Source organism: Oncorhynchus gorbuscha, linkage group LG07 (assembly GCF_021184085.1).
Source record: "Oncorhynchus gorbuscha isolate QuinsamMale2020 ecotype Even-year linkage group LG07, OgorEven_v1.0, whole genome shotgun sequence".
Taxonomy (NCBI): domain Eukaryota; kingdom Metazoa; phylum Chordata; class Actinopteri; order Salmoniformes; family Salmonidae; genus Oncorhynchus; species Oncorhynchus gorbuscha.
The window spans coordinates 49,403,210-49,418,623 of record NC_060179.1 but is presented as its reverse complement, the minus strand read 5'-3'; positions in this window follow the sequence as shown (position 1 = coordinate 49,418,623).

Below are 15,414 nucleotides of genomic sequence, written 5' to 3'. Positions count from 1 at the left end.
GCCGAGGTAGGAGTAGCCAGGCGGAAAGCATGGCCAGCCGTTGAGAAATGCTTGTTGAAGTTTTCGATAATCATGGATTTGTCGGTGGTGACCGTGTTCCCTAGCCTCTGTGCAGTGGGCAGCTGGGAGGAGGTGCTCTTGTTCTCCATGGACTTCACAGTGTCCCAGAACTTTTTGGAGTTGGAGCTACAGGATGCAAACTTCTGCCTGAAGAAGCTGGCCTTAGCTTTCCTGACTGACTGCGTGTATTGGTTCCTGACTTCCCTGAACAGTTGCATATCGCGGGGACTGTTCGATGCTATTGCAGTCCGCCACAGGATGTTTTTGTGCTGGTCGAGGGCAGTCAGGTCTGGAGTGAACCAAGGGCTGTATCTGTTCTTAGTTCTGCATTTTTTGAACGGAGCATGCTTATCTAAAATGGTGAGGAAGTTACTCTTAAAGAATGACCAGGCATCCTCAACTGACGGGATGAGGTCAATGTCCTTCCAGGATACTCGGGCCAGGTCGATTAGAAAGGCCTGCTCACAGAAGTGTTTTAGGGAGCGTTTGACGGTGATGAGGGGTGGTCGTTTGACTGCGGCACCGTAGCGGATACAGGCAATGAGGCAGTGGTCGCTGAGATCCTGGTTGAAGACAGCGGAGGTGTATTTGGAGGGCCAGTTGGTCAGGATGACGTCTATGAGGGTGCCCTTGCTTACAGAGTTAGGGTTGTACCTGGTGGGTTCTTTGACGATTTGTGTGAGATTGAGGGCATCTAGCTTAGATTGTAGGACTGCCGGGGTGTTAAGCATATCCCAGTTTAGGTCACCTAGCAGAACAAACTCTGAAGCTAGATGGGGGGGCAATCAATTCACAAATGGTGTCCAGGGCACAGCTGGGAGCTGAGGGGGGGTCGGTAGCAGGCGGCAACAGTGAGGGACTTATTTCTGAAGAGAGTAATTTTCAGAATTAGTAGTTCGAACTGTTTGGGTATGGACCTGGAAAGTATGACATTACTTTGCAGGCTATCTCTGCAGTAGACTGCAACTCCTCCCCCTTTAGCAGTTCTGTCTTGACGGAAGATGTTATAGTTGGGTATGGAAATCTCTGAATTTTTGGTGGCCTTCCTGAGCCAGGATTCAGACACGGCAAGGACATCAGGGTTAGCAGAGTGTGCTAAAGCAGTGAGTAAAACAAACGTAGGAGGAGGCTTCTGATGTTGACATGCATGAAACCAAGGCTTTTTCGATCACAGACGTCAACAAATGAGGGTGCCTGGGGACATGCAGGGCCTGGGTTTACCTCCACATCACCCGCGGAACAGAGAAGGAGTAGTATGAGGGTGCGGCTAAGGGCTATCAAAACTGGTCGCCTAGAGCGTTGGGGACAGAGAATTAGAGGAGCAGGTTTCTGGGCATGGTAGAATATATTCAGGGCATAATGCACAGACAGGGGTATGGTGGGGTGCGGGTATGGCGGAGGTAAGCCCAGGCACTGGGTGATGATGAGAGTGGTTTTATCTCTGGACATGCTGGTGGTAATGGGTGAGGTCACTGCATATGTTGGAGGTGGGACAAAGGAGGTATCAGGGGTATGAGGAGTGGGACTAGGGGCTCCATAGCGAACTAAAACAATGATAACTAACCTGAGCAACAGTATACAAGGCATAATGACATTTGAGAGAGACATACAGCGAGGCATACAGTAATCACAGGTGTAGAATTGGGAAAGCTAGCTAAAACAGTGGGTGAGACAACAGCTAATCAGCTAGCATAACAACAGCAGGTAAAATGGCATTGACTAGGCAACGGGGCCGACAGATAAAACAAACAAGCAGAATGGAGTACCGTGATTAATGGACAGTCCAGCGTGCATCACCTATGTAGCCAAGAGATCAGAGTCCAGGGGCAGCGGTGGATGGGGCAGGGGGGGCTGGGCTGGCGAGTGTTATCCAGGTTAAGAAAACTAACAATGACTAAGTAGCTTGTAGCTAGCTAGCTTGTAGCTAAATAGCTTGTAGCTAGCTAGCTGGTAGCTAAATAGCTTGTAGCTAGCTAGTTAGTTCTGGAGGTTCTTGAGTGTGTTCTAAAAATAAAGATAATAGCGATTCCGTATCACATTGGGTGAGGCAGGTTTCCGGAAGGTATAAACAAATTTTTAAAAATCGGGAAGAGATAGAAAGTACATATGGGCCACTGCGTTTTTGGGACGCGGCGATGCAGACGGTTAGCAGGCCTGTGCTAACAAGCTAACAGAATTAGCAGGCCGGGGTAAACAAGGTAGTAGTTAGCGGACCTGGGCTAAACAAGCTATACAAGCTAGCAGTTAGCATGCCGAGTTAGCAAGCAAGGAGATAGCGAGGGCTAGAGAGTTAGCCTTTGGAGGTCGTTGCGATGGGGTGAGTCTGTTTATTCCTCTTCATGCGGTGACATCGATAGACCGGTCGTGGATCCGGGTATAGAAGCCCAGGAGTATGCTAGGAGCTCTGGCCGGGCTGGCTTCAAGCTACGTGGGTGGAAACGCTAGCAAGGAGTGATCAACCAGGGTTGCTGTTTAGCTCGATAGCTAGTTGTGAAGATCCAGCTGAAGAATGTTCCGTTTGTGGTGGGAATCCGGGGGTAAAAAATAAATAGGTCTGTTATGCTCTGGTTAGCGTCGCGTTGTTCGAACTGGCGAGAGCTTTCCGAGCTAAAGGTTAGCTGAAGACCGCTAGCATAGCTGGCTAGCTTCAGTTGAAGGGTTCCGGTTTCGGTTTCAAGTAAATATAACTACTTTTTGACCTCTATGGAAGGGTTGTGCCAGGTGAGAAGAGGTTCGCAGTGAGGCAAAAACATTTGTAATTGTATGGGACAATGTGGCGTTTCACCACTCCTGCAGTCACAGAGTGGTTTGCAGCCCATCCCAGGATGATGTCATTTTTCCTCCTTCCTTACTCTCCGTTCCTCAACCCCATAGAGGAATTATTTTCCTTATGGAGGTGGAAGGTTTATGACCACCATCCACATGATCAATTGGACGCAATGAAGGCTGGATGCCTGGACATATCTGCAGAAGATTGCCAGGGATGGACCAGGCATGAAAAAAAGATCCTTTCCTAGATGTATTGCCCAAGATGACATAATGTGATGTGACGTGGATGAGAACCTGTGGCCAAATGCATATGACAGGGTTTACTAGCATTGCGACTGTATCTGTAGATGGTGTATATACAAATTATTTTATTTTGGAATCACATGAGTGTGAGCGGACCAAGTAATTGGGCGTCACTCTAAAGTGGGAAGGTGGAATAAACGAGTCAGGAGTAGGTTTTTTTTATTTTCGTGGTATCCCAATTGTTGTAGTAGCTACTATCTTGTCTCATCGCTACAACTCCCGTACGGGCTCCCTAACCCGGACGACGCTAGGCCAATTGTGCGTCGCCCCACGGACCTCCCGGTTACGACAGAGCCTGGGCGCGAACCCAGGGACTCTGATGGCACAGCTGGCGCTGCAGTACAGCGCCCTTAACCACTGCGCCACCCGGGAGGCCCCCAGGAGTAGGTTTTCTTGATTGAACACAGTTCTCTATTGAGGGCATTTGGTCAACACAAACACTCCAACATAATCAATGAAAATCTTCCAAGGAAAAACATACATCTTCTTCTCGAGATGAAACAGGAACACAATAGGATTATCTTTAAACTACAACAAAAAGTCACGGGATTGTCACCGTCTTAGTGGTTCTTCCTGGATAGCTCCTCTCTCTCGGTGCCCATCTTCCAGAGATAGTTTTCCCCTCCTCTCTCTGCTGGTTCCATTCTCTCTCTTATAGGGGAAGGAGAGTATGTCATTAGTACCGTCAGCTGTGCTTAATTGCCTCTGGTTACCTTGTCTCCCATGCCTTGTTGGGCTACTATCCGTGAGCCCAGCCTGCCCTCTGGTGGTCCTTCCACATGAGACATGTATGTAGTGTTTTGGTAGTTTTAGGGCATTTTGAACATGAAATGAACTGCTGTGCCAAGCTGAAAGTTAGTTTTGCTCACTGTGTGAAGAGTTTTGAAAAAATTACATTTACATTTACATTTAAGTCATTTAGCAGACGCTCTTATCCAGAGCGACTTACAAATTGGTGCATTCACCTTATGACATCCAGTGGAACAGTCACTTTACAATAGTGCATCAATGACCTAAGTATTGAGAAATGGGTCCGAGTGATTGTAAAAAACTGTAAATGACATATTATTTATGCATCAACATGTATTGAATGTTTGTTAGCCTGAGTTTCCTAGTTTAATAACTGTATTTGTTCCGTTTTCCAGCAGAAGGCAGTCTTGTCTAATATCTGTAACATATATATATGTTACAGTAATTCGGATGACCTTGTGTCTTGGGATATATATTCTTAGTCATTATCATGTACTATAAAACAAATAATACATTGGATATATATATATATATATATATATGACCACAGTACAGTATTGACAAGCAAGACCACAGTACAAAGAACAATGGTCTTTATGTATATGCTATTAAACTAGTAGTCAGAAAGATAGGGCCATATCCAATAATCTCTCTTTCTTTGATTGCAAAATCTCTATGGGTAATAAACAGGGGTCCCTGTTGGACTAGATAGATTAGGGAAACCAAAGAAAGCTTTACAGTTTACTTTGCAGCAGGATCTGGTACAGTTTGACAAGCAAGACCACAGTACAAAGAACAATGGTCTTTATGTATATGCTATTAAACTAGTAGTCAGAAAGATAGGGCCATATCCAATAATCTCTCTTTCTTTGATTGGAAAATCTCTATGGGTAATAAACAGGGGTCCCTGTTGGACTAGATAGATTAGGGAAACCAAAGAAAGCTTTACAGTTTACTTTGCAGCAGGGATCTGGTTCATTTCACTTCAATGATTAATGCTCCAACATGAGGGTTGTGGTGAGACCAAGACCATTAGTAGGAGAACGTTGAGACACAACGACAACAGCACCATGCAGTACATCCGTCGAGAGTGTTGCTGTGCTGTATTTAAACTCCAGTCAGATTCCCACACCTTTCAACAACACAACACACCCCGAGACCCATGCAGTCACACATTTACAGCTTCACACCAACACCCTCCATCCAGGTTTCACACACACACACACACACACACACACACACACACACACACACACACACACACACACACACACACACACACACACACACACACACACACACACACACACACACACACACACACACACACACACACACACACACACACACACACACACACACACACACACACACACACTACCTGGTTTTCACTGAGGTGGGTTTCAGGTTTACAATGCACTCCTGTTGATGTCTGGCCAGTTCCTTTCTCCTTGTGAGGTATAAAAAGGTCACAAAGCAGCCGTCTGGCTCAGCTTTATAACATATGCTGCTCTGTCCTCCACAATAACTCCTAGCCTCTCTGGTGTATGCTGAAGACTGTTCTCTACAGCTATGTAGCATATATCAGTGCTCTATGGTCATCTCTGTCTTCACAATAGGACTGTTAAATCACCTGGCAAGAAGAGCTGAAGCAGCTCAGCTGAGGAAATGGCCCCAGTTTGCTACAGAAATTCCTTTGATATGTTTATACTTTGAAGGGGATATAATGAACGAAAATGTCCCTTGTGTCACTTGAGCCCAATACACAGATTTTGAGCCATAGTCGAAAATCTGCTAAAATATAATTGGCAACATTCTCCTATAATTGGCAACATTCTCCTGAAATTACATGTAGGCCTATTTCACAAAACATTTGTGGTTCGGTGCATCAGTGTATTAAATTACTGTAACAATCATATACATTATTGTTATTTCAAAATAGATTATAGATGTAGGCTATTTGCAAGTGTAAATACATGTAGACTGTATTTATAGGCTAACCATTGCCATTGTATTTGATGTTTTGGTAATAAATTGTATTTTTAATTAAGCAGCAGTCAATAAAATCAAAAAATAATTTTGCTGACAATTATTCCTATGTTGATGTTTTCGTTATTTGATCATCGACATCATGCATTTTTGCATTAGCTTTTACGAGTGAGGAACGAGAGCGCAGCGCATCACCTGTCACACGCAGTGTGACTATTATCGAACCTGTAACCTACAGTATTACGCAACAATACGCACAATCCATAACATTATGTTCACAATCAATTTCTATGGAGATGGAATGTTTGATTTCTCCAGAATGTCAGAATGTTAGCTAAAAACATTAGTTTGCGCCAACCCAAGCACGAACACCTTTGCGAATTAGCTACGATTACTCATCTTTATTTTGAGTTATTGTCAAAAGTCCATCTATCATTTGCTCAAATAATTCATGGATTTTAGCAATAAAATCCCGCGTGCCCTTTCTACATCTGCACAGGTAAATCCTATGACATATCTTATTTGAGTTTTAATCGTTCAATTATGTCCTTGTAGAAAGTCCTGGTATGTTTTTCTGTTCTCAAGATGTTCAGTCTGAGTGCTGAATACCGTCAGACTGTAGAGCGGTGCTGGGACAAGAACTACTACAATGAGCAGGTAAAATTAAATCATCTTCATTTCAGAAAAACACCATATCGAAAGTGTATGTTACAGTTGAGTAAATGTGAATGTTGTAGGGAGTGAACGTTATTTATGATAAGACTTACATGGAGGAAATCGAACCTTTCTGAAATGAAAATGGATGGCCCTCCCTTCAGCAAAATATATTTAACCTAAAACCCTACTTTAAAAATACAGTGACCCTCCCATATACCCAAAATATTAACTAAGACAAAGTGGATAACATATAACATGTCTACCTTTTACCCTAACTTCTTGGACAGACAAGAGCCTTAGATATGCAGTTTTATAAATGGTGAATCATCCTGTAAGCATTAAATGGCAACATGGGAATGTTGATAGCACACAGGGCTGTGGGCCAGAAGGTTGTGGGTTTGCAGACCACCGTGGCAACCTGGTCTCAGAGTATTTATCATGTACGTAAATCCGAGACATTCGATTTCGTATGACATGTTACACTTTGTATGGTACGTATTCATTTGTGGATGTCCATCACCCATTTCGTATGATATGATACAAATTACAATTCTAATTATTTGTTACGATTTTGAAAAAAGTACAATATGTTACAAATTTGCAAAAGTACAATTTGTTAGGAATTTGAAAAATGTGTGATATGTTACGAATTCTAGCTAAGTGTCTAACGTTAGCTAAGCTAGGGGTTAGGGTTACGTCTAATAGTTAGGTAAAGTGTTATGATTAGGGGGAAGGGTTAGATAACATGCTAAGTAGTTGCAAAGTAGCTAAACATTTGTAATTAGTTAAAAAGTTGCTAATTATCTAAAATGTGTGTTGCTAACCTATGGGTTGCTAGATGTTCGCATTATATACTCACTAGGGTTGAATAGCATGAACTCAGTTACAGAGATTTAATGAGATCTAGCACCCAAAATCACTCCCTTTTCCCAGGATAAATAACTGTGAGAAATGGTCAATTATAATAAATTCTTTATATCAACAGCATGACGTGAAATGGAACTGTTAAATTACTGTATATGCGATGTCTAAATCTGGCCTCTCTACGGCCTACTCTCTGCATGATCAATCATCAATGCTCATGGTGCGGACAGACAGCCCATCTCAGTATGGAGTGTAGTTCACAATGCATGTAGACCTATCATCTCATCATGGTAACTGTTTTTCTTATGATAAAGGCCTAATTTTGCTGCAACATAGCCAATTCTATAGTAACATAAGGACTGAATGCAAGTCTAATTTACACATCTCAATCTGGCTTTCTGGGATCACTATATTTTAAAATTGTTAATACAAAAAACATCTTTCCTGTACTGGTAAGCATTCAAAATGTAACTAGAACTTTTGGGTGTCAGGGAAAATGGATGGAGTAAAACATACATCATTTTCTTTAGGAAAAAAAAAAGTAATCAAAAATATAAATAGTAATGTATAGATACCCCCCCAAAACTACTTAAATTATTTTAACTTAAGTACTTTTCACCACTGATTCCATATGAGTTATTTCTCATTTGATGTCTTCACTATTATTCTACAGAAAATAGTAAATAATAAAGGAAAAACTGGAATGAGTAGGTGTGTCCAAACTTGTGACTGGCACTGTAGGCTACTTAACAGCTTCTACCCACAAACCATAAGACTCCTGAACAGCAAATCAAGATGCTACCCGGACTATTTGCATTGTCCCCCCTCACCCACCCATTTTTACACTGCCGCTACTCTCACTGCTGAGACTAGTTTATTATCCATGCATAATCACTTTACCTCTACCTACACGTACATATTACCTCAATTACCTCAACTAACACACATTGACTCTGTAGCCCCTCTGTACCGGTACCCCTGCACATAGACTCTGTACCGGTACCCCCTGTATATAGCCTCCACATAGACTCTGTACCGGTACCCCTGTATATAGCCTCCACATAGACTCTGTACCGGTACCCCTGTATAAAGCCTCCACATAGACTCTGTACCGGTATAAAGCCCCACATAGACTCTGTATACCCCCTGTATATAGCCTCCACATAGACTCTGTACCGGTACCCCCTGTATATAGCCTCCACATAGACTCTGTACCGGTACCCCCTGTATATAGCCTCCACATAGACTCTGTACCGGTACCCCCTGTATATAGCCTCCACATAGACTCTGTACCGGTACCCCCTGTATATAGCCTCCACATAGACTCTGTATACCCCCTGTAGCCTCCACATAGACTCTGTACCGGTACCCACATAGACTGTATATAGCCTCCACATAGACTCTGTACCGGTACCCCTGTATATAGCCTCCACATAGACTCTGTACCGGTACCCCCACATGTATATAGCCTCCACATAGACTCTGTACCTCCTGTATATAGCCTCCACATAGACTCTGGTACCCCCTGTATATAGCCTCCACATAGACTCTGTACCGGTACCCCCTGTATATAGCCTCCACATAGACTCTGTACCGGTACCCCCTGTATATAGCCTCCACATAGACTCTGTACCGGTACCCCCTGTATATAGCCTCCACATAGACTCTGTACCGGTACCCCCTGTATATAGCCTCCACATAGACTCTGTACCGGTACCCCCTGTATATAGCCTCCACATAGACTCTGTACCGGTACCCCCTGTATATAGCCTCCACATAGACTCTGTACCGGTACCCCCTGTATATAGCCTCCACATAGATCTGTAGACTCTGTACCTCCACATAGACTCTGTACCCCCCCTGCATATAGCCTGATACTGTTATTTTATTGTTGCTCCTTAGTTATTTGATATTTTTCTATTTATGTTTTACTTTAGATTATCTTAGTAAATACTTTTTTCATACTTTTTTTTTCATAAAACTGCATTGTTGGTTAAGGGCTTGTAAGTAAGCATTTCATTGTAAGGTCTACTACACCTGTTGTATTCGGCGCATGTGACAAATAACATTTAATTCGATTTTTGATTTGAAGAGCTCTGCAAGCCTGGACTGTGCAATATTTTCCCAATATTATTTATGTTATAATTCTTTAAGGTCTGTCTAGGAGGTGATGGGGATCATGGCTAGACAGCCATTTTCAAGTCTTGCCATTGATTTTCAAACAGATTGAAGTCAAACCTGTAACTTTGTCACTCGGGAACATTCACTGTCTTCTTGGTAAGCAACTCCAGTGCAGATTTGGCCTTGTGTTTTAGGTTATTGTCCTGCTGAAAGGTGAATTCATCTCCCAGTGTCTGGTGCAAAGCAGGTTTTCCTCTAGGATTTTTCCTGTGCTTAAATCCGTCACATTTCTTTTTATCCTGATAAACTCCCCAGTCTTTGTCGATGTCAAGCCTACCCATATCATGATGCAGCCACCTCGATGCTGGAAAATAAGGAGGCAGTTACTTTGTGAAGTGAAGTGTGGGATTTGCACCAAACATGGGCTGCATTTAGGTCAAATAGGACGACATAATTATTAACTTGACCATGCTTAAAGAGATATTCAATATCTAATTGTTTTTGTTACCCATCTACCAAGCACTGCCCTTCTTTACAAGGCTTTTGAAAACCTCCCTTGTCTTTGTAGTTGAATCTGTGCTTGAAATTCTATACTTGACTGAGGGACCTTACAGATGTTGTATGTACAGGGGACAGAAGAAAGGGTAGTCATAAAAAAATCATGTCATCCCCTTCAGACCTTGGGACTATAAGTTTCTATATGTACAAAGCATAGATCTGAGATATTGAGCATCAAAGTGTTCACATCGCAGATCTCAGAACTGTTTTGTAGTTCATTCTTCTTTCATAACCCAGTAAGGTCACCTTAAAGGTACCTAAAAGTTCTTAGAATCAAAATCTTAAGCCATTTGTAAATCTGTTGTTTTAGAGGTGGGAGGGTGGCTACGTTATGGCCATTCTTCTGAAAAAGTAAATGCAAAATGTAAGGTTTTGAGATAATGGGTATTATTCAAGTCCCAGATCTCAGAATTGTTTATTGATGTCTTCCTCTTCATGACTCAATAAATACAGTGCATTTGGAAAGTATTCAGACCCGTTGACTTATTCCACATTTTGTTACGTTCCAGCCTTATTCAAAAATGGATGTAAAAAAAAATCCCCTCTTCAATCTACACACAATACCCCAAAACGACAAATTAAAAACAGGTTTGAGACATTTTTGCAAATGTAGAAAATATAAAACAGAAAGATCACATTTACGTATGTATTCAGATGCTTTACTCAGTGCTTTGTTGAAGCACCTTTGGCAGAGATTACAGCCTTGAGACTTCTTGGCTTTTACGCTACAAGCTTGGCACCCTTGTATCTGGGGAGTTTCACCAATTATTCTCTGCAGATCCTCTCAAGCTCTGACAGGTTGGATGGGGAGAGTCGCTGCACAGCTTTTTTCAGGTCTCTCTAGAGATGTTCGGTCATGTTCAAGTCCGGGCTCTGGCTGGGCCACTCAAGAACATTCAGAGACTTGTCCCAAAGCCACTCCTGTGTTGTCTTGGCTGTGTGCTTAGGGTGGTTGTCCTGTTGGAAGGTGAACCTTCGCCACAATCTGAGGTCCTGAGCGCTCTGGAGCAGGTTTTCATCAAGGATCTCTCTGTACTTTGCTCCATTCATCTTTCCCTCAATCCTGACTAGTCTCCCAGCCCCTGACACTGAAAAACATCCCCACAGCGTGATGCTGCCACCACCATGCATCAGGAATGGTGACAGGTTTCCTCCAGATGTGACGCTTGGCATTCAGGCCGAATAGTTCTTTCTTGGTTTCATCAGACCAGAGAATCTTGTTTCTCATGATCAGAGAAACCTGTTGGTACCTTTTGGAAAAATCCAAGCGGGCTGTCATGTGCCTTTTACTGAGGAGTGGCTTCCATCTAGCCACTACCATAAATGCCTGATTGGTGGAGTGCTGCAGAGATGGTTGTCCTTCTGGAAGGTTCTCTGGAACTCTGGAGTTCCTTCATATTGACCATCGGGTTCTTGGTCACCTCCCTGACCAAGGCCCTTCTCCCCCGATTGCTCAGTTTGGTTGGGTGGCCAGCTCTAGAAATAGTCTTGGTAGTTCCACAATTCTTCCATTTAAGAATGATTGAGGCCACTGTCTTCTTGGAGACCTTCAATGCTCAACGCAATCCTGTTTCAGAGCTCTATGGACAATTCCTTCCACCTCATGGCTTGGTTTTTGCTCTGACATGAACTGTCAACTGTGGGACCTTTCTAAATCATTTACAATAATTTGAAATTAACAGATGGACTCATCTCAAGGATGATCAATGGAAACAGGATGCACCTAAGCTCAATTTTGAGTCTCATAGCAAAGGGTCTGAATGCTTATGTAAATAAGGTATTACTGTTTTTTTTACCTTTAATACATTTGCAAACTTGTCTGAAAACCTGTTTTTGCTTTGTCATTATGGGGTATCGTGTGTAGATTGATGAGGAAAATATGTAATTTAATCCATTTTAGAATAAGGCTGTAATGTAACAACAAGTGAATAAAGTCAAGGGGTCTAAATACTTTCCATGCGCTGTATATCACCTTACAGACAATTATTTTCTACTGACAACCCAGTATTGTATAATTGGATTGCAGACAGAACCTAATAGCACCAAGTTAAAAGATGTTTGCTCAGACAGAACTTTCAGATTATACATGTTTCTTTCAATATAAATGGAGTTCAAGAAAAATCGGACATATCTCACATGAAAAGGACCACCTAAAGGGAATCTCTATGTGAATAACTCAATTTTGACCAAAATGTCAGATCGAACTTTAGTTCCAAGGTCTTGCCCTATTTTTTTCACACCGTCCATGTAATTTGTGATTTGTTAAGCCACATTTGACTCCTGAACTAATTTAGTCTTGCCTAAACAAGGGGGTGAATACTTATGCAACGACTATATTTTAGTTATTTCATTTTTATTCATTTGTAAATGTTTCTTCTCACTTTTACATGATGGAGTATTTTGTGTAGATCATTGACAAAAAAATCCCACTTTGTAATACAAGAACATTTGAAAACATCCACAAGGGGGATGAATACTTATGATTCCCACTGTACATAATTTACACACACACACACACACACACACACACACACACACACACACACACACACACACACACACACACACACACACACACACACACACACACACACACACACACACACACACACACACACACACACACACACACACACACACGGAAGTCAGCTCAGACAGATCCAGCTCAGTGAGGTCCAGCTCATGAGCTCCATCTACAACAGCACAATTTTATTTTGAAAGGAAAATTTGTGTTTTTTCAACAAATGTCAGTGCATCGATTTGTTTTTCTTATCAAATCGCTTATAACTAAAACTGACTGATTCCTGCATCAAGAAACACTACCTATCAAATCACTATAAAAGGGAAAGATGCGCATGTATTTTACTAGGCAAGTTGACTGAGAACACATTCTCATTTACAGCAATGACCTGGGGAATAGTTACAGGAGAGAGGAAGGGGATGAATTTGCCAATTGGAAGCTGGGGATGATTAGGTGGCCATGATGGTATGAGGGCCAGTCATGACACTGGAGTTCATACCCCTACTCTTACAATAAGTGCCATGGGATCTTTAGTGACCAGAAATCCGGCACCCTACAAAGGGTAATGTCCCCAATCACTACACTGGGGAATTGGGATATTGGTTTTTAGACCAGAGGAAAAAGTCCCTTCTACTGGCCCTCAAACACCACTTCCAGCAGCATCTGGTCTCCCATCCAGGACCAACCCTGTTTAGCTTCAGATGCAAGCCAGCAGTGGGATGCATGGTGGTTTGCTGCTGGCACATCCCTAGTACAAACCCTGTCCACCTGTCAATTCAGACCGGCTAAAGCAAACCCTAGGTTTTCTTTTTGACAACATGATTTGTCTTGCAGAAGAAACTGATGAAACAGTTTTTGGTGCTCCAGAGACAAGGCCTCCAGTGTCATGTCCCTCACCACACCACCGTGGAGGACATGAGCAACTGGCTTATTAAGAACAAGTCCCTGGAGCGGTGAGTACAGCTACTTGTACTATGTACCATATGATTAGGAATCAGAATACTAGAATGAATATGAACCTTCATATGACAATATAAAAAGTCAGCCATTTTGGTAAGGGAGTTGGTAAGCCAGTGGTCAGCCAGTACTATGATAAAATATTGTGTAAAACAATGAATTTGAACATTATCTGCACAGTATGTTTGTTAGCTACACTGGCGACCCCTCATTCAAGGCAGTTGGGGTAGAATTGTATCATTCTGAACTTTATCCACAACGTTATATTACATTTTGTTGCACCTCGAGGGATACCTCTCCGTCCATTCTAGCAGCAGGCTACACAGAGAATGGAACAGCTGTATATGGGAAACAGATTAGCGCAAAATGGAATAAACCGATGCGGATACATTTGGAATGACACAATTTCACATGTACAACATCTAAAGACCAGCATCACTATATTGAGAGCATTTGTTCATGTTTTTCAGAGCCCCAGTACTGCAAAACGATGATGAGGAAGTGAATCAGGGAATAGGAACAGCTGGGGCAGGAACGGAACGATAGAGAGAGAAGAGAGAGCGAGAGTGAGAGAGGGAGGGGAGGAGAGAGGGATAGAAAGAGGGAAAGAACCTAATAAGACCAGCAGAGGGAAAACGAATAGAATGGGAAGCACAGGGACAAGACAAGATAAAAATGACAAAACATGACAGTACCCCCACTCACGAGCGCCTCTGGCGCACTCGAGAGGAATCCTGGCGGCAACGGAGAATCATCAATGGTGAACGGTCCAGCACGTCCCGAGCGGAACCCAGCTCCTCTCCTCAGGGCCGTAACCTCCCAATCCACTAAGTATTGGTGACCCCGTCCCGAGAACGCATGTCCATGATCTTATGTACCTTGTAAATAGGTGCGCTCTCTCGACAAGGACGGGAGGGGAAGGGGAAGACGAACGGGGGTGCGAAAGAAAGGGCTTGACACAGGAGACATGGAAGACAGGATGGACGCGACGAAGATGTCGCGGAAGAAGCAATCGCACAGCGACTGGGATTGACGACCTGGGAGACACGGGAACGGACCAATGAACCGCGGAGTCAACTTACGAGAAGCTGTCGTAAGAGGAAGGTTGCGAGTGAAGCCCACACTCTCTGGCCGCAACAATACCTTGGACTCTTAATCCTGCGTTTATTGGCGGCTCTCACAGTCTGTGCCCTGTAACAAAGTGCAGACCTCACCCTCCTCCAGGTGCGCTCACAACGTTGGACAAACGGCCGGCGGAGGGGCGCTGGACTCGGCAAGCTGGGATGAGAACAGAGGCTGGTAACCCAGACTACTCTGAAGCGGAAATAACCCGGTAGCAGGCGAAGGGAAGCGGGTGTGGCGTATTCTGCCCAGGAGCTGTTCTGCCTGAGCATGGGGTTTTGAAAGAAAGGCTGCGTAGTTATCTGACAATCGTCTGATTGGCCCTCTCTGTTGACCCGTTAGACTGGGGATGAAACCGGAAGAGAGACTGACGGACGCACCAATCAAACGACAGAACTCCCTCAAAACTGTGGCGTGAATTACGGGCCTCTGTCTCAAGCCGGCGTCTAGCGGAGAGCCATGAATTCTGAATACATTCTCGATAATGATTTGTGCCGTCTCCTTAGCGGAAGGAAGTTTAGCGAGAGGATGAAATGTGCATGAAACCTATCGACAACCGTAAGAATCACAGTCTTCCCCCGCAGACAAAGGCAGACCCGGTAATGAAGTCTAGGGCGTGTGAGACCATGGTCGAGAAGGAATGGGGAGGTCTGGGAACGACCGGCAGGAGTAGAGTTACCCCGACTTAGTCTGCGCGCAGTCCGAACAAGCAGCCACGAAGCGGCGCGTGTCACGCTCCTGAG